Source organism: Trachemys scripta, chromosome 5 (genome assembly GCF_013100865.1).
Source record: "Trachemys scripta elegans isolate TJP31775 chromosome 5, CAS_Tse_1.0, whole genome shotgun sequence".
In the NCBI taxonomy this organism is placed as follows: Eukaryota; Metazoa; Chordata; order Testudines; family Emydidae; genus Trachemys; species Trachemys scripta.
In genome coordinates this window covers 600,570-626,541 of record NC_048302.1, presented here as the reverse complement: position 1 = coordinate 626,541, position 25,972 = coordinate 600,570, and the positions used below count along the sequence as shown (strand labels likewise).

The window sequence follows — 25,972 nt, the reverse complement described above, 5'->3', positions numbered from 1 at the left end:
CCTAGCTTCTGATTTATATTCATTACTATCAGCATCCGCTTTCTTCCATTTATTATATATATATTATAGCTCCTTCACTTCCCCTTTAAGGTAGATCATTTTTTTAACCATACAGCCTTCATCCTTGATTGGCCTTTTGGGCATCTAGTAAAATGTTCTTAAACGGTTCCCACTTGTGATTCACAGTTTTCTGACTAAATTCTTCCTCCCAGATGATTTGGCTCATGATGGTTTTCAGCTTTGTTAAACTGGCCCTTTTAAAGCACCAAGTATCTATATTGCTGGTCTGGACTTTGTTCTGTTTGCACATTACAAAAGTCACGATCACTTTTACTTCAACTGCCACTGATTTACCACTCCTGTGACTTCAGTGGAGTTATTCCTTATTTACACCAGTGTGAGATCAGAAACTCTTCCACTGCACTCTTCTGTCCAAAGTATCCCAGCCCTGCCTCACCCCTACCTGCATGATGCAAATGTCCTGCCGTTCTGCAGGAGATGGTCCAGCGCTGGGGCCTTACAAAGGAACTGAGCAGAAATGCATTTGGTCTCTTTCCACTAAGTGCTGAGCTGGCAAAGTGTTTCCACACAGCATTCTGTATTGTGTTTCAGTGGGTGGGTGATCCAGAGGGTATTAGATAGCTTTGCTATCACGTTTCATGTCCTCTGAAAACACTCTGGGGACACCGTGCTTTGGAAACCACAACTCCTCCAATTGGCAGGATCACTCTGGCATGGTGTCCAAGAGATCGGATGAGCCTTTCCTTTTGGTTTTACCTCAGTCAACCCTTGTGTTTGGTTTTATTTTAAGCTTGTCCCTTATTATTTCTTTGGCAAAGGAAGGACTATGGATGGCCATGCAAAAACAGCAAAGGGGGCAGGGCAGAGATTTCTGCTAGGCAAATCAATGGCTTTTAAAATTACTAATAGCAATATGACAGCTACATTGAAAAGCACCTTGATCTGAGGCCCTCATCTTGAGAGTCCCTACTCCACACACATTCATGCATGAAACTTCAAAGTCTGTACAGTTGGTAAATGATTCACAGGGGTTACTATCCCCCATACACTCCAACGGAATGAGAGCCTCTTCTGGGTGTAGTAACAGAGCACAGAAATGCTACATAGGAGTTTAGGACAGGAAGTCAAGCCAGTGGAAACTATAAGGGGAAGCATAACTATCCCTTCCATGTAGCTACATGAACTGTGATTATCCGAGCTGGAATGTAGTCAGGACACTCAAATGTTCGGGGCCTCTACTTCCATCTTAAATGTATCCCAAATGCTGGTGAGATGTTGCCACCAACCACAATGTGTCAGGAATGGACTCTCCCTCCAGGAGCCCTTGGAGGTTTGTTTGTTTATTTAGCTTAACAAAGACCAGGCTAAGGGGTGACTTAATTTTAGTGTATCAGCCTAGAGAGAGCAAATATTTGAGAAGAGGCTCTTCAGTCTAGCAGAGAAAAGTCTAACACAGTCCAATGGCTGAAAGCTGAAGCTAGTGAAATTCAGGCTGGGAAAAAACGTAAGTTGTGACCAGTGAGGGTAATTAACCGTTGGAACAACGTACCAGGGGTTGGTAGAGTCTCTACCACTGACCATTTTAAAATCAAGATTGGATGTTTCTTCTGAGAGGAATTATTTTGGGGCAGGTCTCTGGCCTGTGCTCTACAGGAGGTCAGACTAGATGATCGCAGTGCTCCCTTTCCCTTCTGGCCTTGGAATCTGGGTATCCATGAAGTCTTATGCCTCCTTTCTGGGGCAAACTCCTCTTCTCCCATCTGCAGGATGGATCTCAGATTCAAAGAGATCTCATTGGCATGACAAGCTACACAAATGTTTCCCCACTGTGAATGTCTGTCACTCATTCCACACCCGGTTCCCAGGTAAAGCTCCCTTTCATAGGATCATAGAATATCAGGGTTGGAAGGGACCTCAGGAGGTCATCTAGTCCAACCCCCTGCTCAAAGCAGGACCAACACCAACTAAATCATCCCAGCCAGGGCTTTGTCAAGCCTGACCTTAAAAACCTCTAAGGAAGGAGATTCCACCACCTCCCTAGGTAACCCATTCCAGTGCTTCACCGCCCTCCCAGTGAAAAAGTTTTTCCTAATCTCCAACCTAAACCTCCCCCACTGCAACTTGAGACCATTACTCCTTGTTCTGTCATCTGCCACCACTGAGAACAGTCTAGATCCATCCTCTTTGGAACCCCCTTTCAGGTAGTGCCAAGAGCTGGACTTAGGAGCCTAACTTTAGACTACTTTTTTTTTTTTAAATCTTGGCCAAGCAAACTAGGTTTGTGGGTCCAGCTAGCGGGGTTCTGGCATCCCTCTAATTCTGTTGTGTTAACACTTGTGGTGTTTTCTCTCCCACCTTCCTATGCAGAGGAAATGAGTCTGTGACCCCTTGGGCAGAAAAACAGCTCTTTCTGTTAGACCTGGACAAGCATTGGAATGAGATTCCTTGATCCTGCTCTACCGCGTGCCCAGAGAGCTGGAGCTAGGGTGGAGAGCAAGGTTGGTGTGAATGTCACGGACAGGGACAGACATTCTGGGCTGGGAGGGGCAGAGGGAGGAGGGGCAGGGAGGAGAGTCTCAAACAAAGCTGGGCCATTGTTTCCAAAGCAGCAGGTGCTTCTGCCCAGCAGTGTAATGAACCAAAGTGAATCCTTTGCTTTCCCCAGGCTTATGTTCCAGGAATGTCTCAAGTTACTTATGATGTTGATGATTAAATATTTATCTTGCTGAAGCACACACAGGCCCCAATCAGGCCAAGGCCCTGTTGTGCTGGGCCCTTCACAAACCCACCTGAAGACAGCATGCCTGCTGCTGTCACAGGACTCCTCCTTTTGTGGGCTTTCACAACATGATCATTGCACACTCTGGGTTGCTTGGGGCATAACAAGAGACACATCTGGTATCAGAGCAGGGGGTAGGTAAGCCATGGCGGGGGAGGGAGAGGCAGTGCAAACAATTAAACATCAAAGGAGAAACAGCAGCAATGTGACTTGGGAAACAAAGACTGGGGAATAAAACAGGCATATGTTCAGAAAAAAAACCAGCCAATTTGCAAGTCCAGATCACAGGAGACTCATTCAAAGAATCAGGGCTTCGGCCCAAATGTTACCGACTCTGGCACTGGTACGATCCTGAAGGGGAACCTTGTGGGTTCTACATGCTTTTGTCTTTCTAAAGAGGTGATGAAGTGTTTTTCTGAAGAACTAGGAAAGCTGAAAGTGCTGTTTAAAATTGCCATGTTCCTTTTGATTCCATGTGAAACACAGTAAAGGAATTTGACTCACTGCAGCCTTTTGCAAACTGGCAGAGTGATGAGGAAGATGAGCTTAGGTACATGCCTAGGTGGGTTAGGTACATAACTCTCATTGATTTAAATGGGAATTAGGTGCCTAACCTGCTTAGGTGCTTTTGAAGACCCCATTAGGTGTTTACCTGCTTCTTTGTGTGTCTAAATACTCTAGAAAATCTGGCCCTGAGGCACTTCTGAAAATGTTGACCTTGAGCTCTGACATGCCTAAGTCACTTTTGAATATGGCACTTAGGGCCCTAAATCACTTAGGCATATTTGAAAATGGTCCCTCTCTTCTTTCCCTCTTCTGGGGCAGGAGGAGTCTGCCCCCTCTCTCTTTTTGTGCACTTTATTCTCGCCCCAAATAAAACTGCAAGAAGAGCCCATGCTGGGTTCATGTCTCATTAGAAACTGACAAGAGAAAGCAGGCTTGTTTGGAAGGCGCATGGAAGATTCTCAAGCCTTTCTGGGGATCCTGGATCCAGCTGCAGTCAAACCTGGGCTGATCTGTGCTGGTGCATTGAAGTTGTATAATGCCTGTGCTTTCATGTGGCCTCTCAACCTGTCAGTTGCTTTAAATACAAAACTCAGTGAGATGAGGGCATTGGGAGGTGATGGGGGGGGGGGGGCATGGCGATTGTGTGCAAAGCATTAGTGCGAGCCCAGCCTGGCTGACAGGCTCCTGTTGTGCCCACCACCATTCTCTCTAAAGCAGGGGTGGCCAACCTGAGCCTGAGAAGGAGCCAGAATTTACCAATGTACATTGCCAAAGAGACGCAGTAATACATCAGCAGCCCCCCATCAGCTCCCCCCCACCCCCGCTCCTGCCTACTGGCAGCCCCTCCGATCGGCGCCTCCCCCTCCCTCCCCGCATCTCCTGATCAGCTGTTTCGTGGCATGCAGGAGGCTGCGGGGGGTGGGGGGAGCAAGGGCACTGCAGGCTTGGAGGCGGGAAGGGGTGGAGTGGGGGCAGGGCCTGTGGCAGAGCCAGGGGTTGAGCAGTGAGCACCCCCCGGCACATTAGAAAGTTGGCGCCTGTAGCTCCAGCCCTGGAGTCAGCACCAATACAAGGAGCCGCATATTAACTTCTGAAGAGCCGCATGTGGCTCTGGAGCCACAGGTTGGCCACCCCTGCTCTACAGGATCAGACTGGCTTCATTAGAGCCCTTTGGTGCCATGCGTTACATGACCAGAGGAGGTGCAGCAGTTCTGTGTGAGGCACTTTTTCCCCTTACCCCACTCCTGACATTTTGACTATTCCATTTAAACTCGTTTGTTCTACGCCTCCTGTTTTCCCCACCTAATTTATTTCCTTGAAAGCTTGTGTATTGTTGACCAAATGCAAAAATATCCCACCCATCATGTATGTTCGCATTTCTTAATCTCTTATTCATTAGCAAAAGGCCCAGTTCCCACATACATGGCTCTCCGTGTAATTCCTCCTTTCAAACAGAGCTTAAAGAACCCCTTGAAGATTTTGCACGGGTGGCAGACAAGTGTCTGCAGCATCAGTTTGCAGCCGGGGCCAAAGATCATAAATGGTACAGAGTCTAAAGAGTGGAATACGGGGCACAACACTTCTGTGATTTTAGTTAATGTGGAACACAGCTCTCTGTGTGCACACAAATGTATGTGTGTGTTTGGTTTTTGTAAAACAGCATGAGAATTCATCCAAAGGGCAGAAGGATCGGGACAGATTGCTAAAGCTAACATAAGATTTATTGTATTTTATTCTTTGCTATGAAGACGGTGGTTGTGTATTGCGGGCAACACTTCACCTCTTCTGTCTCTCCTCTGTGTGTACCATTAACTAGGACAAAGTAGAAAGTGTTTAGTATGTCCACCTGCAACATGGGCATGAGGACACCTGATCTGCCATGAGGTGTTGCTCACACATCTCAGTGCATCCCCAATGCATGGGGGACGGGTTAGAGTCCTGGGTGAACGTCCATACAAATTCCCCTGAGCACTGAATTCCTAGAATGGGGATTATGGAATGGACTGCGGGGTTGTGTGGAGAAAATATCTTGTGATAACATCAGTGCAGAATGTGTCATAATGCGTCCACACAAGGGGACTGAATGAAGGTGTAGGCCTACCCTGACATAAGACCTCATTTCCATGGGCATGATTGGGAAGGCGAATGGAAGATTAAGTTATAAATAGGCTGGAGAGGGTCTAGCTCAAATAAGCAGGAACATTCTGGTACTAAGGACAATGGAGAGGATAAACCTGGAATGCAGCACTCAGATTATAGTGAACATGGACAGAGCATGTTGTACAGGGATTGGTTCCTGAAAAGTAGCCAAGCCAGTCATGAAGTATGCGATACAATGTATAGTCAGGAATGCAGGTCTTAGTAGAGATGAGTATAAGGAGAAGTTTTGTGGTGTGACGTTGGGTTTATGACGTACCCTGCATCTGCCCCCCTGCGCCTGAGCCTGCCCACCCTGGGTGTAGTGTTGCTGTATGCCAAATAAAGGTACCTGAGTGGCGAATTCTGGAATTGAACTGTGTGTGGGACCCAAGCAGAAGAAGGTCTCGGGACATCCCAACAGAAGGTCTCATGGAGACCATAATTCTGGCATGTCCTAACTTTTCAGGGCTTGACTCTTTGGACATAAAACTGATGTGGTGTCCCAAAGACAAGCGCAGAGAAATGAGGCTGCCCTGAAGAGCTAGGTGGGCACTTCTCCCACGTGGGGTTGGGGAGTTCAGGAAGTGATTACATCACGGGGGAGGAGGGTACAAGTTATCTGGGAGTGGAGTTGTGCTGGGGTTGGGGGAGGGGGCATGCACCTTCGTGCACTTCAGGGTTGGTAAGCAGTGGCAGGAGCACACAAGAAGAGTGCATGCGTGTGTGTGTGTGTGCTGGGTGCCTCTCCACCCTACCCCCTGTAGGGTGATGCATGGCCCCAGCCCCTGCACTCCCTGTATTCCCCCAAGCACAGTCCTTGTGCTCTTCCCACGCCCTCTGCAGCAGGGCCATCCCTCGCTGGGTCCCTAGTTAAGGTCAGAACAACAGGAGGAGATGCCAGCACAGGCTGAGGCCGAGGGAGAGGCTGGTTGGAGTATATGGCCATGTGTCAGGTTCAGACAGCGTGGAGAGGATAACAGAGAATGGGGTTACGAGGACAGCAACAGTCTCTGTGCCTCCTCCAGGGAGCTGGGGGTAACGGCAGAGCTGCCCCTTCTCCTGGTGTTGCTGAGGCCCAGAAGGGGCATTCCAAAGTCCTGGTTACAGTAACCAACCCCCACTCCACTTCTAGCACTGGCTTGACACAAAGCTGCAGAACTGAGCGCCTTGTTAGTCTAGTCTGGGGTGGAACTAGACCAAACTGTCTGGGAAACTTGCCCAGACAAGGGCCCAGCTCTCCAGCACTTTCTGTCTCTACAGCAGCGATACTCAGACTGAGGCTTTTGAGTCACAAGTGGCTCTTTAATGTCTCCCCTGTGGCTCTTTGCAGCACATGATATTAAAGTGATTAACCAATCAGGATACTTCTCCTATATTATTAACCAATGAACTTATCAACATGTTATTTCCGGGAGAATGATATATATATATTATATCCAAACGAAATATTTCCCCATCATATTGTTTACATATGAACAGTAGATGAAAAAATGAATTCACATGACTGTGGCTCTTGTGGGTAATGTTCATTGCTAATTTGGCTGCTGAACCGCTGAGCTCTGAGTATTGCTGCCCTACAGTGTAGCTTCCCGAGTTATCTCAGAATAATACAAAATTATCCTGTGAGCATCTCAGGGTCTGTAGGAGATACAGTCGTCTAGTGCTGGTGTTAGCTAACACCATGGTTGGTGATGGCAGACATGTCACTCTCTGTGTAGCTATGGTCCAGTATCTGTGCATGTCTGGATGTGAGGCATACACTGTGTGTGTGTGTGTGTGTGTTTGCACATATATCTATATGACTATGGATACATGCTCACACACATATATCAAACCTATAGATACATATGCACACACATACATCTGTCTCATATGTGTGTATATATGTACTGTTCCCCCTGAACCTAATTCATATTGAGCCTGCAATGCATTCTAGAATCCTGACCGCTTTGGAGAGAGCTGTCGATATTGTATTTGTTCCTTAAGGCTGCTCAGGATCGGATCCTGACCGGAGCTACTTCCTGATTGCTCAGCTGAGGAGGACACACTCTCTGCCAGCATACTGCACTCAATAGCAATTCTCTCAGCTCAGTGGGTGCAGCAGGGATCGCGTCAGTCCTTTTCTCAAGCTGGCATTAGCTTCCTGATCTCCGTTCTCTAGCAGGTCAGGTCAGCGGGAACAGGCTGTGAGCCCCGCTGGCTGCCTGTCACTGACACCTAGTGCTGTGCTATTTCACCATCCTCCCATCTGACACAGCTCAGGGACGCTCAAGGTTACGCTGTTTGCTACAGTCTGGCGGGCTAATCTGGGCCTGGAACAAGCTTTTCCTTGCTGTGGTTCAAGTCTCTCCTGTGTGCCCTGCTAATGAGCTCAGAGGAGCTCAGTCCGTAACAGCTGGGTCCTCTTGGGGACCCCCCCGGAAATAATGCACTAGAATGTAAATATCATTATAATGACAGCATTTATTAACACTCTCTACACACTGTATAACTCCATCCTGTGTGGGACACATGAACTACAGGAGAATCTCCAGTCATTGCCTTACAAAGGGAACGGTCAGAGGAAGATTTAAACACTTAATAAAACTGACAAGCATCCAGCCTGCCACTGCCTGGGGTGCTGGAGTCCCTGGGACAGCCCCCATCAAGGACTGCCCGCATCTTTTTGGTTTCAGCCTTTAACTGCACAGCCCTGATCTCAACATTTCTATCTCGGAGGTGAGCAGTGCCCCTTGCCAGGCTCTCTGAGCGAAATGCAGCCCCTGAGCGCTAAGCCTGGCTCTAACACCAGGGCCCATTGTGGTCCCTGCAGAGCTTTGCCGTCTGACTGGGAGGGGTGATCCCGAGCTTCCTTAAGTTACCCGCTGTGCAGGGACGAGGTGAAGGGGCCTGGCTTGTGAAGGGCTGCTGGGCAGAGCAGCAGGAACACCTTCCTTGGCTTGGGCACCTGCTCCATAGTGAATAGCTGTTATTTCCTGGCATTTCCTGGCACTGAGGACTGAAGAATGAGTGCCTAGTCACAACCGTTATTAATGTCTCCCTCAGAGCACCCTGGCAGGTAGGGCTGCGCCCTTGCTCCCTGCAGGCAGGTTAGAAATGGAGGCACACAGAGACTGAGGCCAGACTTTCAGAAGTGCACAAAACCCCAGTTGGAGGGAGCTTTTCAAAAGAGCCCAGCTGTCATTAGTGGCCTGATTTTCAGAAGCGCTCAGCAGGTCAGGTGCAGTTGGGTGCTGAGCTGTTTTGATGATCTGTCCATAAGGGTCGTCGTGGGACCTGCACAGTTTGGAAAATCTGGACTTTATTTATGTGCCCAAATGGGAGTTGAGCTGTTGAAAATCTGGCACTGAGGGATTTGCCATGGGTCCCACAGGAAATCTGTAGTAGAGCAGGGAAATGAACCTAGAGCTGAAGGGTGCCAGTCCAGAAGGCCAGCCAGGTATGGAGCAAAGGAAAGAGAAGACAATCTAGAGCAGCTCCTGCACCCTGTCTTGCACAAGTGAGACTAAGGAAAGCTATAGACCATTCCCTGTGTTGTGGTCAGGATGTTGGCGATGTGGTTTTGATTTCTCAGTTTAATAACAGAGAATTCTCTGAAAACAGGGCAACTAGCTCAGCTGTATGTTCTCTGAGCCTCACTGCCAAATTTTGGAACAAAAGTCTCAGCAACTGTTTTTATTCCCCATTTCTTATTTTGTTCAGATCCTGCGTTAATAATTTAAAGGGCTCTTTGTCCTTGAGACATTTTGAGACAATGTTTACTTCGATACCAATAATCAACAGCTCTCTTAGTTCAGTATACTTGTATGCATGTAGTTATCCTAGAATACCGGGGTTGGAAGGGACCTCAGGAGATCATCTAGTCCAAGCCCCTGCTCAAAGAAGGAGTAATCCCCAACTAAATTCCTAAACAGCCCCTTCAAGGATTGAACTCACAACCCTGGGTTTAGTAGGCCAATGCTCAAACCACTGAGCTACTGATCTGATAAAATAACACGAGAAAAGGATGTAGTTTAAATAAACACCAATTAAAGTATTTTATGTTCTACAAAAGATAATTAAAAAAACATTATTCAGCTGTGGCTGAGGGTTTGGGGATCCACACTGCTGATGGCTGTGCATTGTGGAGGTTCCTGGGGTTAACACTCTAGCCACAGCAATGGCATCTGTTCAGACCATCAACATGCTGACATGTTTTGTTTAAAAGCGCGCCAGTGCTGGAACTGGGCTGGCACTGAGCCCTGGTATTTGAAGGTATCCCAGGACCTTGCATATGGGGAGGTCAGACTAATGAGAAAGGGGCCCCCTTCACTCCGCAGCTATATTCCAACCCTGAGCACAGCAAGACCGTAGTTCAGGAGAAACAAAAGTGGAGCTGCAGTGTCCTGAGCCGTGGCCATTGCCATGAAGTTAGCAGCCTCCTGCTACGTGCCTAACAGGGACAATGGTCTGTGCTCCGAACAACTGCAGCCCCTTTCTCCTCTACTGGCTGGAGTGACTGGAGTGGAAGTCAACCTGAGAGCTGCTGTCTCATTTCCTTGAAGAAAGCCCACAGATCCTGCATGTGCGACAAACCGAGGTTAACAGAGAAGCAGTTCTATCAGCATGAAGGGTATGGCTGCTCCCACATGGGAAGTGAATGAGCTGCACCAGAATAAGGCATGTTTATAGCAGTAGAACTGCATCCTTAATAGGGATTTTACAGGTAAAACTGGCCTAGCATAAACAGTATACCCCTCTGTGACACAGCTACAAAAGCTGTATGTAGGCCAGGCCTATCCATAAGAATGGCCATATGGGGTCAGACCAATGGTCCATCTAGCCCAGTATCCTGTCTTCCAACAGTGGCCAGGTGCTTCAGAGGGAATGAACAGAACAGGCAATGATCGAGTGTCGGCCAGTCCCAGCTTCTGGCAAACAGAGGCTAGGGACAACATCCCTGCCCACCCTGGCTAATAGCCATTGATGGACCGATCCTCCATGAACTTATCTAGTTCTTTTTTTGACCTCAGTTATAGTTTTGGCTTCACAACATCCTCTGGCAACAGGTTCCACTGGTTGATGGTGAGTTGTGTGAAGACTCTGCATTGTTCTCCCTGTCCAGGAACTCCCTCTGGCTAAGCCAGGGAGGTGGGATCCATCCTTCCTGCCTTGGTGCAGCAGCTCTTAGTCCCCTTTGTGCCACCAGGGGCTGTGGGGAGGGGGAGGGGTGATGCACACCCAGGGTGTGTGTGTGGGGGGGGGGGGGGGGATGTACAGCTGGCATGTGGGATGTGTGGGGGGGGTGATGCACACCCAGCATGTGTGTGTGAGGGGTGATGCACACCCAGCAGGGGAAAGGGACGTCTGGGGTGAGGTACAGCCAGCGTGGGGGAGAGGGGGGAGGTGATGTATATCCAGTATGTGTGTGTGGGTGTGATGCACACCCAGTGTGTGTGGAGGGGTGTAATGCACACCCAGTGGGGGGGATGATGTACACCCAATGTGTGTGTGTGGGGGGGAGGGGGTGATGCACACCCAGCATGTGTGCATGGGGGTGTGATATACACCCAGAGTGTGTGTGGGGGGGGATATGTACATCCAGCATGTGTGTGTGCGGCGGGTGAGTGATGCCCACCCAGCGTGTCTGTTGGGGGATGATGTACACCCAGCATGTTTGTGGAGGTGATGCACACCCAGCATGTGTGTGTGGTGATGCACACCCAGCGTGTGTGTATTGGGGAGGGTGATGTACACCCAGTGTGTTTGTGTGTGTGGATGGGGGATGATGCAAACCCAGTGTGTGTGTGGGGGGGATGATGTATACCCAGTATATGGGGGGGTGATGCACACCCAGCTTGTGTGTGTGGGGAGGGTGATGCACACCCAGTGTGTGTGTGTGTGTGGGGGTGTGATGCACACGCAGCGTGTGTGTGTGTGGGGGGGTGTGATGCACACGCAGCGTGTGTGTGTGTGGGGGGGGTGATGCACATGCAGCGTGTGTGTGGGGGGAGTGATGCACACGCAACATGTGTGTGGGGAGGTGATGCACACCCAGCGTGTGCGTGGAGGGGGGGTGATGCACACCCAGCATGTGTGTGTGGGGGGGAATGCACACGCAGCATGTGTGTATGGGGGGGTGATGCACACCCAGTGTATGGGACGAGGGGTTGGGGTGATGCATACCCACCCTGGGTGTCCTGGGTGTTAGGGAGTGAAAAGTGGCACTGTGGCTGTCCGGCTCCTTCACATTCCTAGCTGCCCCAGCACACATTACCATATGTAGCATTCCCTCTTGCTGCCATTATTCCTATTTATGGACCACTTGAATTCTTGTCTCTTATCAGGTTTTCCAGATTCCTCTCATGCTGTGTTCTGACACCACCAGCTGCTCCCGCGGCAGCCAGCCCTTCCCAGCATTGCACAGAGCCAGGGGTGGCTCGGGATTTTTTTGACAGGTGAGGCACAAATCACAAAAATGATTTCCACCCCCACCCAGTGTAAGGTTTATGGGCTATTAAAAGCTTATCCTCTTTACAGTGCAGCAGCAGCAGGCGGCCCCAGGAGCTGCTCTGTGGGCTGGCACAGGCCTGGGGCCCACCCCATGGGAGAGGGGCCAGGCAGGTGCATGGCACAGGGCCCATCCCTGCCCCCTGCAAACTCCCTCAGCCCAGGCTTAACTGCTACCCTCCTGTCATAGCCTCACCAAGCAGTGGTTACCACAGCAACGTCCTGATAAAGTGTCTCCTGGGTGTGGTACATTGCCATGGTAACAGGGCAGCTTCCTAAGGCACTATTAGCAACACCAAGACTGGAGCCTCTCGCAGCTCCACATCCGCAAACTGTCTGGTGTTGGATGATTTAGTTGGGGATTGGTCCTGCTTTGAGCAGGGGGTTGGACTAGATGACCTCGTGAGGTCCCTTCCAACCCTGAGATTCTATGATTCTATGATCTCGCTACCAGAGAGAGGGAGTTAGGACATTTAAATCAAATCACCACTTGTCCTTTATTCTGAATGGATTTAGCAATGAAGCAAAAAAGACTAGGCAGGGTGTATTTTTTAGTTGTGGGGAACTGTCGGTTAGGCTGTGCTTCACTGGCCTGGGCTGACAAGCCGCCCCCGGGCAGATCTGGCCCTTTTTCTCTTACAGGAACTGGGCTGATGGGGAAGGAGAGCACTGAGCTAAAGCCAGAGGGGCTGAATCACTAACTCATGACTGCCCAGTGGAGCTGAGAAATGCTAACACTCAAGGCTACATAAAGAAAAACAAACGGAACTTTCAGGAGGTGCATGTGTGTGTATGTGCGTGTGTGTGCGCACGAGTGTGTGTGAATACACACTTTAATGAGCTTCAACATCATTCCATGCCCTTGTTTATTGTCAGCCCTTGTTGTATTTCTTTAATTCAGAATGTGAGATCCTCAGCACCTATGGTTTTAATAGGTCTGTAAAGTGCCATGAGGAAATAAATAATAATAATAATAATAATAATTAATGGAGATGCTAGGAAATGTTACTTGGACACATTATAGTTTCCTGTGTAGCTAATGCCCAAGCAAATGTCATGTGGAAAATTGACAGGAAGTCCAGTCCACTGGTCAAAGCACAGGTCTTGAATCAGAAGATCTGAGTTCTGTTCCTAGCTCTGATGTAGATTTGTTGTGTGAACTTGGTAAGTAACTTTACCTCTCTGGCTTGAGATTGCCAAGAGCCCAAAGCAATTATTTGGGCCCCTGACTCCTTGAGGCTCCCTTGAACACACCAGATTCAGTGTGGAGGTTTGTCCATCTGTAAAGCAGAGTGATTAGTACTTTTAGTATTACAGGAGGAACCAGTCCCATTGTTCCGGGCACTATTCAGACACACAGTCAGAGACAATCCAGGCCTGAAGAGCTCCCAGTCTAATTGGAGACAAGCTGCAGCACGTGGCCAGGGCCGGCTCTGGCTTTTTTGCCGCCCCAGGCAAAAAAGCCTCCCGCTGCGCGTTCCCCTCCCCCCCCAGTGTGGCAGGGGAGGGCGCCGAGCCCGGCCTCGGGCCCGCTCTCCCCGACCGGCCAGAGCGCCGGAGGGAGGGCGGCGAGCCCGTCGTGGCTCTGCTGGTGGCCAGAGCCTCGGGAGGAGAGTGGCGAGCCCTGCCGAGGCTCCGCTCTCCCCGGCGGCCAGAGCGCCGGGGGGAGGGCGGCAAGCCCTGCCGGGGCTCCGCACTCCCCGGCGGCCAGAGCGCCGAGGGGAGGGCGGCGAGCCCTGCCGGGGCTCCGCGCTCCCCAGCGGCCAGAGCGCCGGGGGGAGGGCGGCGAGCCCTGCCGGGGCTCCGCTCTCCCTGGCGGCCAGAGCGCCGGGGGGAGGGCAGCGAGCCCTGCCGGGGCTCCGCTCTCCCCGGCGGCGAGCCCTGCCAGGGCTCCGCTCTCCCCGGCGGCCAGAGCGCCGGGGGGGAGGGCGGCGAGCCCGCCGCGGCTCTGCTCTCCCCGGCGGCGAGCCCGATGCAGCTCTGCTGTCTCCGGCGGCCGGAGTCGGAGCGCCGTGCCGCCCCCCTCCTGGTACCGCCCCAAGCACAAGGTTGGTGGGCTGGTGCCTGGAGCCGGCCCTGCACGTGGCTATAGCTCTGAGACAGAGAGAAAGCAGAAGGGAAGACACACATGGTCACACAGACAGTGGGAGCAGTGTGCAGTCAGATGGCTTACAGGGCATTCACAGCTGTATTGTTGCTTAAAGTACTAAGTTATAAATCTCAGCAATCCCTGCTGGCCGCCCACCTCCCCATTTGCAGCTGGCAATTTTCCAGGGGTATCACAGGAGGGGCGGGGCTGGAGGAGGGATTTGAAGGAGCACATGGAAATGATGCACAGATTACCAGCGATGCCATGGAAGAAAGCACGACGGTGCTTGTGGGAGAAGGGGACGAATGGGCAATGGAAGCTGGTGTAGGCAGTTGAGTAGAAGGGCCAACATTCTAAGATACAAGAGCTGATACACAGGAAGGGGCAGAGCTGGGACAGGCCTTTAAGGGGAGAATAAGAAGCTTCACTTTGCTGTGATGGAGGCGGGAGAACCAGTGCAGGGACTCAGAGAGAGGTGACATACTCAGAAGGTTTCAGAGGAGCAGCCGTGTTAGTCTGTATCCACAAAAAGAACAGGAGTACTTGTGGCACCTTAGAGACTAACAAATTTATTAGAGCATAAGCTTTCGTGGGCTACAGCCCACTTCTTCGGATGCATATAGAGTGGAACATATATTGAGGAGATATATATACACACATATAGAGAGCACGAACAGGTGGGAGTTGTCTTACCAACTCGGAGAGGTCAATTAAGTAAGAGAAAAAAAAACTTTTGAAGTGATAATCAAGATAGCCCAGTACAGACAGGTTGATAAGAAGTGTGAGAGTACTTACATGGGGAGATAGATTCAGAATTAATGGACACAAATCTGACATCAGGAATCATAATACTCAACAACCAGTGGAAGAACAGGAGTTTGAGGCGCAAGTGGTGTTCTTGTCCATCCTTCCTGTGCAAGGAAAAGGCCTGGGTAGAGACCGTCGAATCGTGGAAGTCAACGAATGGCTACGCAGGTGGTGTCAGAGAGAAGGCTTTGGATTCTTCAACCATGGGATGGTGTTCCAAGAAGGAGGAGTGCTAGGCAGAGACAGCCTCCACCTAACGAAGAGAGGGAAGAGCATCTTCGTCAGCAGGCTGGCTAACCTAGTGAGGAGGGCTTTAAACTAGGTTCACCGGGGGAAGGAGACCAAAGCCCTGAGGTAAATGGGGAAATGGGATCCTGGGAGGAAGCACAAGCAGGAGAGCACAAAAGAGGAGGACTCCTGTCTCATACTGAGAAAGCGGGACGATCAATGAGTTATCTTAAGTGCCTATACACAAATGCAAGAAGCCTGGGAAACAAGCAGGGAGAACTGGAAGTCCTGGCACAGTCAGGGAACTATGATGCGATTGGAATAACAGAGACTTGGTGGGATAACTCACATGACTGGAGTACTATCATGGATGGATATAAACTGTTCAGGAAGGACAGGCAGGGCAGAAAAGGTGGGGGAGTTGCGTTGTATGTAAGAGAGGAGTATGACTGCTCAGAGCTCCGGTATGAAACTGCAGAAAAACCTGAGAGTCTCTGGATAAAGTTGAGAAGTGTGAGCAACAAGGGTGATGTCGTGGTTGGAGTCTGCTATAGACCACCAGACCAGGGGGATGAGGTGGACAAGGCTTTCTTCTGGCAACTAGCAGAAGTTGCTAGATCGCAGGCCCTGGTTCTCATGGGAGACTTTAATCACCGTGATATCTGCTGGGAGAGCAATACAGCGGTGTACAGACAATCCAGGAAGCTTTTGGAAAGTGTAGGGAACAATTTCCAGGTGCAAGTGCTGGAGGAACCAACTAGGGGCAGAGCTTTTCTTGACCTGCTACTCACAAACAGGGAAGAATTAGTAGGGGAAGCAAAAGTGAACGGGAACCTGGGAGGCAGTGACCATGAGATGGTCGAGTTCAAGATCCTGACACAAGGAAGAAAGGAGAGCAGCAGAATACGGACCCTGGACTTCAGAAAAGCAGACTTTGATTCCCTCAGGGACCTGATGGGCAGGATCCCCTGGGAGAATAACATGAGGGGCAAAGGGGTCCAGGAGAGCTGGCTGTATTTTAAAGAATCGTTATTGCGGTTGCAGGAACAAACCATCCTGATGTGTAGAAAGAATAGTAAATATGGCAGGCGACCAGCTTGGCTAAACGGTGAAATCCTTGCTGATCTTAAACGCAAAAAAGAAGCTTACAAGAAGTGGAAGATTGGACAAATGACCAGAGAGGAGTATAAAAATATTGCTCAGGCATGCAGGAGTGAAATCAGGAAGGCCAAATCACACTTGGAGTTGCAGCTAGCAAGAGATGTTAAGAGTAACAAGAAGGGTTTCTTCAGGTATGTTAGCAACAAGAAGAAAGTCAAGGAAAGTGTGGGCCCCTTATTGAATGGGGGAGGAACCTAGTGACCGAGGATGTGGAAAAAGCTAATGTACTCAATGATTTTTTTGCCTCTGTCTTCACGCACAAGGTCAGCTCCCAGATTGCTGCACTGGGCAGTACAGCATGGGGAGAAGGTGACCAATCCTCTGTTGAGAAAGAAGTGGTTCGGGACTATTTAGAAAAACTGGACGTGCACAAGTCCATGGGGCCGGATGCGCTGCATCCGAGGGTGCTAAAGGAGTTGGCGGATGAGATTGCAGAGCCATTGGCCATTATTTTTGAAAACGCATGGCGATCGGGGGAGGTCCCGGATGACTGGAAAAAAACTAATGTAGTGCCCATCTTTAAAAAGGATCCGGGGAACTACAGGCCAATCAGCCTCACCTCAGTCCTGGAAAAATCATGGAGCAGGTCCTGAAGGAATCAATTATGAAACACTTAGAGGAGAGGAAAGTGATCAGGAACAGTCAGCATGGATTCACCAAGGGGAAGTCGTGCCTGACTAACCTAATTGCCTTCTATGATGAGAGCAGTGGATGTGTTATTCCTTGACTTTAGCAAAGCTTTTGATACAGTCTCCAACAGTATTCTTGCCAGCAAGTTAAAAAAGTACGGGCTGGATGAATGGACTGTAAGGTGGATAGAAAGCTGGCTAGATCGTCGGGCTCAACGGGTAGTGATCAATGGCTCCATGTCTAGTTGGCAGCTGGCTTCAAGTGGAGTGCCTCAGGGGTCGGTCCTGGGGCCGGTTTTGTTCAATATCTCTGTTAATGATCTGGAGGGTGGCATGGACTGCACTCTCAGCAAGTTTGCAGATGACACTAAACTGGGAGGAGTGGTAGATACGCTGGAGGGTAAGGATAGGATACAGAGGGACCTAGACAAACTAGAGGATTGGGCCAAAAGAAACCTGATGAGGTTCAACAAAGACAAGTGCAGTGTTCTGCACTTAGGACGGAAGAATCCCATGCACTGTTACAGACTAGGGACCGAATGGCTAGGAAGCAGTTCTGCAGAAACGGACCTAGGGGTTACAGTGGACGATAAACTGGATATGAGTCACCAGTGTGCCCTTGTTGCCAAGAAGGCTAACGGCATTTTGGGCTGTATAAGTAGGGGCATTGCCAGATCGAGAGACGTGATCGTTCCCCTTTATTCGACATTGGTGAGGCCTCATCTGGAATACTGTGTCCAGTTTTGGGCCCCACTCTACAAGAAGGATGTGGAAAAATTGGAGAGAGTCCAGCGGAGGGCAACAAAAATGATTAGGGGGCTGGAGCACATGACTTATAAGGAGAGGCTGAGGGAACTGGGATTGTTTAGTCTGCAGAAGAGAAGAATGAGGGGGGATTTGATAGCTGCTTTCAACTACCTGAAAGGGGGTTCCAAAGAGGTTGGATCTAGACTGTTCTCAGTGGTGGCAGATGACAGAACAAGGAGTAATGGTCTCAAGTTGCAGTTGGGGAGGTTTAGGTTGGATATTAGGAAAAACTTTTTCACTAGGAGGGTGGTGAAGCACTGGAATGGGTTACCTAGGGAGGTGGTGGAATCTCCTTCCTTAGAGGTTTTTAAGGTCAGGCTTGACAAAGCCCTGGCTGGGATGATTTAGTTGGGAATTGGTCCTGCTTTGAGCAGGGGGTTGGACTAGATGACCTCCTGAGGTCCCTTCCAACCCTGATATTCTATGATTCTATGCTTTAGAGGACAGGATTATAATTCAAAATGATCTGGACAAACTGGAGAAATGGTCTGAAGTAAATAGGATGAAATTCAATAAGGGTAAGCAAAACATGAGAAATAATTCTTCTGCTCTACTGCATGCTGATTAGGCCTCAACTGGAGTATTGTGTCCAGTTCTGGGCACCACATTTCAGGAAAGATGTGGACAAATTGGAGAAAGTCCAGAGAAGAGCAACAAAAATGATTAAACATGGCCTATGAGGGAAGATTGAAAAAACTGGGTTTGTTTTGTCTGGAGAAGAGAAGACTGAGAGGTGACATGATAACAGTTTTCAAGTACATAAAAGGTTGTTACAAGAAGAAGGGAGAAAAATTGTTCTTAATCTCTTAGGATAAGAAAAGAAGCAATGGGCTTAAATTGCAGGAAGGGAGGTTTAGGTTTAGGTTGGATGTTAGGAAAAACTTCCTAACTGTCAGAGTGGTTAAGCACAGGAATAAATTGCCGAGGGAGATTGTGGAATCTCCATCATTGGAGATTTTTAAGAGCAGGTTGGACAAACACCTGTCAGGGATGGTCTAGATAATACTTAGTCCTGCCAGGAGTGCAGGGGACTGGACTAGATGACCTCTCGAGGTCCCTTCCAGTCCTATGATTCTGTGATTGGCAGCACTTAAAGCTTGCAAGATGTCAGTTAAACATGCAGCATTTCCTTTAACTCTTAAGAGTTTATATTTTTAAGTTGATCCAGGCAGTATACAACCTGCTCATTGTCTTCCATTTCTTTTTGTGTTTATTCAGTAATATACAGGACTTGTTGATTGTCCTAAGCTCGGTCTGTTTTTGCTTTCTTTAACACTGTGTTCACAAAAAGGGGGCCGCAGAATAACGTTAGCCTCAGGCATCCCATATCATTAATCCAGGCCCCAGAGAACTCATGAGTGCAGCCTCTCTCAGGGTCAGGTGCGTGGCATCCATATTTGAAAACTTTAGCCTAATGACCATCTCTACAGACAGACAAATTAGTGTTTAAGATCAACTATAACCAGATATAGCACTTTCAGGCACAGAGCTCAAAGCACGTCTCAAAGAAGCATCAATATTATCACTCACGCTACAGAAGGGGAAGTGACCTGTACAAGGTCACACAGCAGAACCAGGAGTAGACTCAGCTCCCTGGCACTGCAAGCCAAAGCTTTATCCGCTGGGTCACGTGGCTGCTAGCCTGAAATGACCTCCTTTGTGAGCCAAAGACCTACCACAGCAGAGACAATGTCAAACAATCTTGATCTGCTCAAGGATGTTGCTAATTCTTCACTTGAAAGGTGCACTCAGGAAGATCAACCACCACCTCCAGACCGTTTCACAAACCCTAGTTTGAACAGAGAGGTTTTCATGATTTTTCAAAAGATGTGATTCTTTCTCATTTAAACACCCCTCAGCAGCCTTCTCAACCTAAACAAAAGCCCCCGTCCTTAGCTCTCCTACATGTAACCCCCACCCTCGTGACCTGCAAAAATGCAGACAGAGGTCTGCTCTCCAAATTGATTTCTTGACCCAAAACTACATGCAATATCTTAAGTGGGAAGTCCAGAATAACAGGTTAGAGGGGGAAAGGGAACTGTGGATGGTTGGCTCTACCTCAGTACTGTACTGTTTGTTTATGTTACAGACGTACGTGAATTTACCTACTAAGGCCAGGTCTATACTACAGACCTATATTGGTATAACTAGAGCCCTGCAAAGCCATGGATATCCATGGACCATGTTTGTGGATCACGGATTGGATGCGGATACAAATTCCGTATGCACGCAGGGCTCTAGATATAATTACATTGCTCAGGGTGTGAAAAATCCATCCCCTGAGCGACATAGTTACAGCTTCCTCCCCCCATGTAGACAGAGCTATGTCAACAGAAGAACTTCTCCCACCAACACAGCTAGTGCCTCTTGGCGAGGTGGATCAACCAGGCTGATGGGAGAAGCTCTCCTGTCCCTGTCTTCACTGAAATTCTGCAGCTGTGCTGCTGAAGACAAGCCCCCAGGGAAAATCACAGCTCAATAGCAGGAATGAATTAAGGGAAGAATTCAATAGCTGTGCATAATCCCACAGTATAGTAATAAAATACCATGGGCTTTTGCAGAGTGGCTGTCTGTGTGCCCTGAAATACAGAAACACTGGCTTTATCTGTGTGATAGCAACAGACTTAATAATGCCTTGCACTTCATTAGCATAGCACTCTCCAGCCACAGAGCTCAAAATGCCTGACAAGCAGAAATAAGTTGAGCCTCCCCAAAGCCCCCTGTGTATGGGGCTATTATCAAAGACCTGACATCTCCTCCTGGATATCTCTCTACCACTTACATGTGCCATGGGCAAACCCTCCCTCGAGAGCTGCCTGCCCAGTGCCATCCCCCTGTCTGAGGGTGCTCTCTCTCACCCTCCCAGTTGCTCATTGTGATGAAGTTGGGGATTTTTGTAGTGTTTTACACGAATAGTGTGTGCATTCCTCAGTTTCCCTGTGTGCTGCATGTTTAACAAGGTGCTGGGAGAGAGTTTGTTGTTGCAGAGGACCAGGAGTGACCTCGCCTAGCAGCGGACAACGGCCTGGAGATGGGAACCCTAACAACTGGTGACCTGGTGACTAACAAGCCCACCCCAACTTGGCAGCCAGCTAGTTTTGGCCAGTGGAAGGACAATGGGCTGAGGAGAGAGGACCCCGGTGACCTGACCAACCAGTTCCAGCCAGAGGAGAACAAAGGATGGAAGAGAGAGGGCCCCAGTGACCAGTTTACCTTGGACTGAAGACAAGGGACAGGGGAGAAGCTGTTGAGGCCGGTGATATTGGATGGGGTCTCTGGACTGGAGAGAGAGAGCAGGCAGAGCCTACCTTGATGCAGGGGAGACTTAGATGTACTGTGCTGACGGAGGCCAGGCCTGAGGGGCCTGAGAGTTTCCTGTGTGGGGTTCAGACGCTCAATAAACCCTCCTGTTTTATGCTGACTGAGAGTCACTCTGGTCTAGAGAACAGGCTTGCATTATTCCCTCTGGGAGTGGAGGCCCTGGGGGTCCAGAGTGAGGGGACTCCCTGAGGGTGCCCACGGCGAGAGACAGGCATGCTAAGGCTCAGAGAGGTGCGGTTCCACGAGGTGGAGGGGCTTAACCCCCAAGGGAGAGTGAACCCCCCGAGAAGGGCTATCACACTGAAGGGGGTTCCCCTCAGGGACAGTACAGGACCAAGACTGGGCCCGACCTGTGAATCTGTGACACTCATGCAGACACGTCTTTCAGTCTGCCCTGTCTGCAGCCCCACACAGCCATGCTCTGTCACAGCCCTGTCACTAAGGCTGCTCAATAATATTTCTTTTGAAAGTGTTTTTCAACAGAAAATTGGGGTTTTGACTAAGCAAAATTTCTCATGAGAAGTGTCTGCTTTCTGCCAAGAGAACTGGTATTTTATTGAAAAACTTAGCACCCGAAAACCAGCATACTGTGATTCGAAGACGCTGCCATATTGCCTCCTGGAGTTGTAGTTCGGTTTCCTCATGTTCCCATTCCACTCTATGGGCTGGGCTCCCTAGCTGGATTACATCTCCCATGATGCACAGGGCATCCACCTCAACTCCATTCAAAACATTGCTAGTAGGGCATGGTCCTCGCCTATCCTGCTGAATATAAAGAACAGGAGTACTTGTGGCACCTTAGAGACTAACAAATTTATTTGAGCATAAGCTTTCGTGGGCTACATCCCACTTCTTCGGATGCATAGAATGGAACATATGTTAAGGAGATATATATACACATACAGAGAGCATGAAAAGGTGAGAGTTATCTTACCAACTCTAAGAGGCCAATTAAGTAAGAGAAAAAAAACTTTTGAAGTGATAATCAAGATAGCCCAGTACAGACAGTTTGATAAGAAGTGTGGGAGTATTTACATGGGGAGATAGATCCAATGTTTGTAATGGCTCAGCAATTCCCAGTCTTTATTCAAACCTACACTGATTGTGTCTAATTTGCATATCAATTCAAGTTCAGCAGTTTCTCATTGGAGTCTGTTTTTGAAGCTTTTCTGTTGTAAAATAACCACCCGCAGGTCTGTCATTGAATGACCAGACAGGTTAAAGTGTTCATAGAATCATAGAATATCAGGGTTGGAAGAGACCTCAGGAGGTCATCTAGTCCAACCCCCTGCTCAAAGCAGGACCAATTCCCAACTAAATCATCCCAGCCAGGGCTTTGTCAAGCCGGGCCTTAAAAATCTCCAAGGAAGGAGACTCCACCACCTCCCTAGGTAACGCATTCCAGTGCTTCACCACCCTCCTAGTGAAATAGTGTTTCCTAATATCCAACCTGGACCTCCCCCACTGCAACTTGAGACCATTGCTCCTTGTTCTGTCATCTGCCACCACTGAGAACAGCTGAGCTCCATCCTCTTTGGAACCCCCCTTCAGGTAGTTGAAAGCAGCTATCAAATCCCCCCTCATTCTTCTCTTCTGGAGAATAAACAATTCCAGTCTCAAACACATGAAATACTGAAATCTTCACCACCCCCTGTCCCGAAGGCAGGGCCACTATGCGCATTGGACAGGTGGGCATGAAGCTCAGAAGGACTAAGGTCCATGTCCTCAGGTATTTAAGCTCCTAACTTCCATTGAAATCCCGTTCTCACAGGGAGTCAGTGACAGAGCACGGAACTGAGACTGTGTCTCCTCTGTACTTGCTAGTCCTGGCCCAGGGTCCACTGTTCCTGTCCATCACCCTTCACACACCCAGTGTGAATGAAAACATGCCACTGATGGCATTCAATGCAAACCATCTCGCGTTAGCCGCTAGCAGCATTGTCCAGCGTGCTGCTACGAAACACTGCTGGCTCCTGTCCAGCCCAGACCATGAGACTGTCTGTCACCACTAGAGCTAAAGAGGACTTAGGGGCACTGCATGGTGGGAGCACCTGCTTGTCTGGGGTCCATCTGTTCTTAAAGCTGCAGCTTTAGGATAATGACAAAACAGCTCATTGGCTGTCCAAAATATACTCCGTTTTCTGCCACCTGCCAGAAGTGAAATGCTATTGGACTGGTGCCAAACAGGTTATTGTTTAGGTGCTTATGTCTGAAGTACTATGGCCAGGCAGTGGGCGTGATCACCAAATCCTTCATATACAGACAACTATTTAAGGTTCCAACCCTTGGAGCCAATGGGGCTGTTCATGTTTTCAGGGGGGAGGGATACCTCAGTGGTTTGGCCTACTAAACTTAGGGTTGTGAGTTCAATCCTTGAGGGGGCCATTTAGGGATTTGGGGAAAAAATCTGTCTGGGGATTGGCCCTGCTTTGAGCAGGGGGTTGGACTGGATGACCTCCTGAGGTCCCTTCCCACCCTGATATTCTATGATTCTATGTCAAGGCTACAGAATTAGGCCCAAATCAAACATATAGCTGCTGTGAGAGAGAGAAAGGAGAACAGGGACTTGTGACCCTGCAACTCTTTAATAGCAGCTGCTGACGGGTTTGACTTTTTCAACCCGATCTCTCCTCCTTTCTGCAAACAGCTGCGTGTGTCTGATACCCCCCACCCAGACGTGTATTTCCCCCTGCTGAGATCAAGGAAGTGGGGGCTATTTGGAAGAAGGATTCCTTGTGACTAGAGCAGAAGGAAACAGCTGCCAACTGTCACTAGAGTGAATTTTACAACTCAAGTCAGGTGACATTGGCCTAACAATCCATAAATGGTGATTTTACAAGGAAGCACTTGACTCTCCTCGCAGACTGATGTCACACAGATAATAGTGCTCCTGGATAATTAGGACAGAGCATACTGGGCCTTCTTCAGGAACTCTCCTGTGGGCCTGGGTCAGCCTCGGGGGAGTTAATAAAGCAGGAACCTCATACAGCGGGGGCATGTTTTGATATATGGCACACCCTAGTCCTGTCCTTAGAAGATAGCACCCTAATGAAGGGAAGCAGCCTACAGCACAGAGGGAGTGATCTCCCGATGATAAGCAGACCGGGCTAGGGATATGCCAGCATGGTCGCTGTCCATTCTGTTCCAGACACGGCATCTGGGCTACATCTGCTCAGTAGTCATGCTACCCTACCTGCACCAGGTTATATGAAGCATATTAGGCTTGGGGGGGGGGATTTGCAGCATGTGTCAAGGAGTCATTTACACACCAGGGCAGTAGTCCGGACACTTTGCTCTGTTTTATTTAAAGAGGATTAGTGGTTTGTTTTAATGATTGTGTTTGTGTCTGACCTCTGAAGATGACATGACCTCACTTGAATTTATGGCACCACATGCTATAGAAGCTCAATTAAATTTCCTCTTGTATCATGCAACTAAATAATGATGTTCTAGCAGGTTTGGAGACATCTCCCCCTGAGTGCTGCCAAGTTTTGATATCACTGTGTGTGTCCCTTATGGAACAAATATGGCACAGTAGCGGGGATTATGAGGCTGGAATTCACTCAGGTGTGGCTGAGCTGACATCCTAAACAGAGAGCAGCTCAGCCTTGAGATCAAAATACAGCCTCATTGCAGAGCCCAGAGATCCCAAACCCAGTATTAGCTTCAGGGTCATCACTTGCTATTTATAGGTGCTTCACAGAACATTTAAGGGAGAGATTTTCAAAAGCCCCAAAGGGATTTAGAAGCACACCTCCCACTGAAAGTTAGTGGTACATGAACTCCTGCATCCCGTAGGCACATTTGAAAGTCTCCCCCCCCAAAAGTTCCGTTTTTATGATAATTAATGGCCAATTGCCTCTTAGCACTGACTGGCTCTCGTGGCCTGTTTTGGCTGTGAGTAGAAGCAGTAGAGAGTAGGTTCCCGGGGAGGCAGGAGGAGGATTAACCCGCTATTGGAACTCTGGCACAGTCCATCTTAACTTTGTTCCTAGCACCATGCTGCACATTTCATGTACCATTCACCTGGAAATAGCAGAGTCCAGCCCAACAGTGTTCATTGGCTACAATCCAGCCACCCGCCCATGAAGTGTGAAGTACTGAGCTCACTGACAGCTTGTTTGGTAGTGTCTCTTTTAGTCTGAATGAATGTTTACACATTTGTAAAAGATTCCGAGTTATTCTGCAGCCAACCCAGCTTGAGCTGTGCTCAGGTTATATCTAAAGGAAATTGGGTTAGGCCTTGGATGGAGACTCTGCAAGGAAACCATTGTGCTTGTTAAAGTAGTGGAGATAATTCAGTAGGCACTTCTCTTGGTAAGACAACTCCTACCTGTTCATGCTTTCTGTATGTGTGTATATATCTCCTCAATATATGTTCCATTCTATGCATCCGATGAAGTGGGCTGTAGCCCACGAAAGCTTATGCTCAAATAAATGTGTTAGTCTTTAAGGTGCCACCAGACTCCTTGTTGTTTTGGTATACTAACATACCACTCAGATGAGCGGCGTAGTATACCTAGCATAATTCATTCAGAGAATTAATTAATGTTTCTAATGTGCTTTGTGATCATCAGATGACAAGAAAACTGTGATTAGTTTGAGAAATTCAGTGCTTGTTCTCTTTCAGGCAGATTATATGCCAAGAATCCAAATGCTGCAGGAAGATCATGTTCTTAAGTGCCAGTGATATGAGCCCCGGTAATTAGTGTAGAGACCTTTGCAGTGCTGATGCCAGCGGCGTGGTTCATTGCTGTACACTGCAGTGCCACACATTCATTTCAATGTAATGACAGTGGCACAGCATTAGGGTCACGCAATGGAAACCAATATCTTTTTAAAAGAGCAGCAGAGCTGGTACATCAGAAGACCCTGGGGAACAGGTCTTATCAGGTGTTTATAAATGTTAAAGATTTCTGTAATCTGTTTGAATTGATTTGTGATGAAAGACTGGACTATGATGCAGTTTGCTGTGTGGAACTCCTCTGATCTCCA

At 48.9% G+C, this 25,972-nt stretch overlaps 1 long non-coding RNA gene across 2 annotated transcripts in view; it reads left to right on the top strand.

The window, feature by feature from the left end:
• LOC117878293 overlaps nt 1-25,972 on the top strand; it is a 35,751-nt gene that overhangs the window by 3,947 nt on the left and 5,832 nt on the right. The window contains exons 2-6 of one of the 2 annotated variants that reach the window (XR_004645942.1): nt 2,389-2,519; nt 10,459-10,510; nt 11,773-11,883; nt 12,555-12,713; nt 20,617-21,054. This is a non-coding gene — a long non-coding RNA (uncharacterized LOC117878293). Of the gene's footprint in view, nt 1-2,388; nt 2,520-10,458; nt 10,511-11,772; nt 11,884-12,554; nt 12,714-20,616; nt 21,055-25,972 lie in introns of those variants that run through there. The other variant, XR_004645943.1, reaches the window with a different exon arrangement.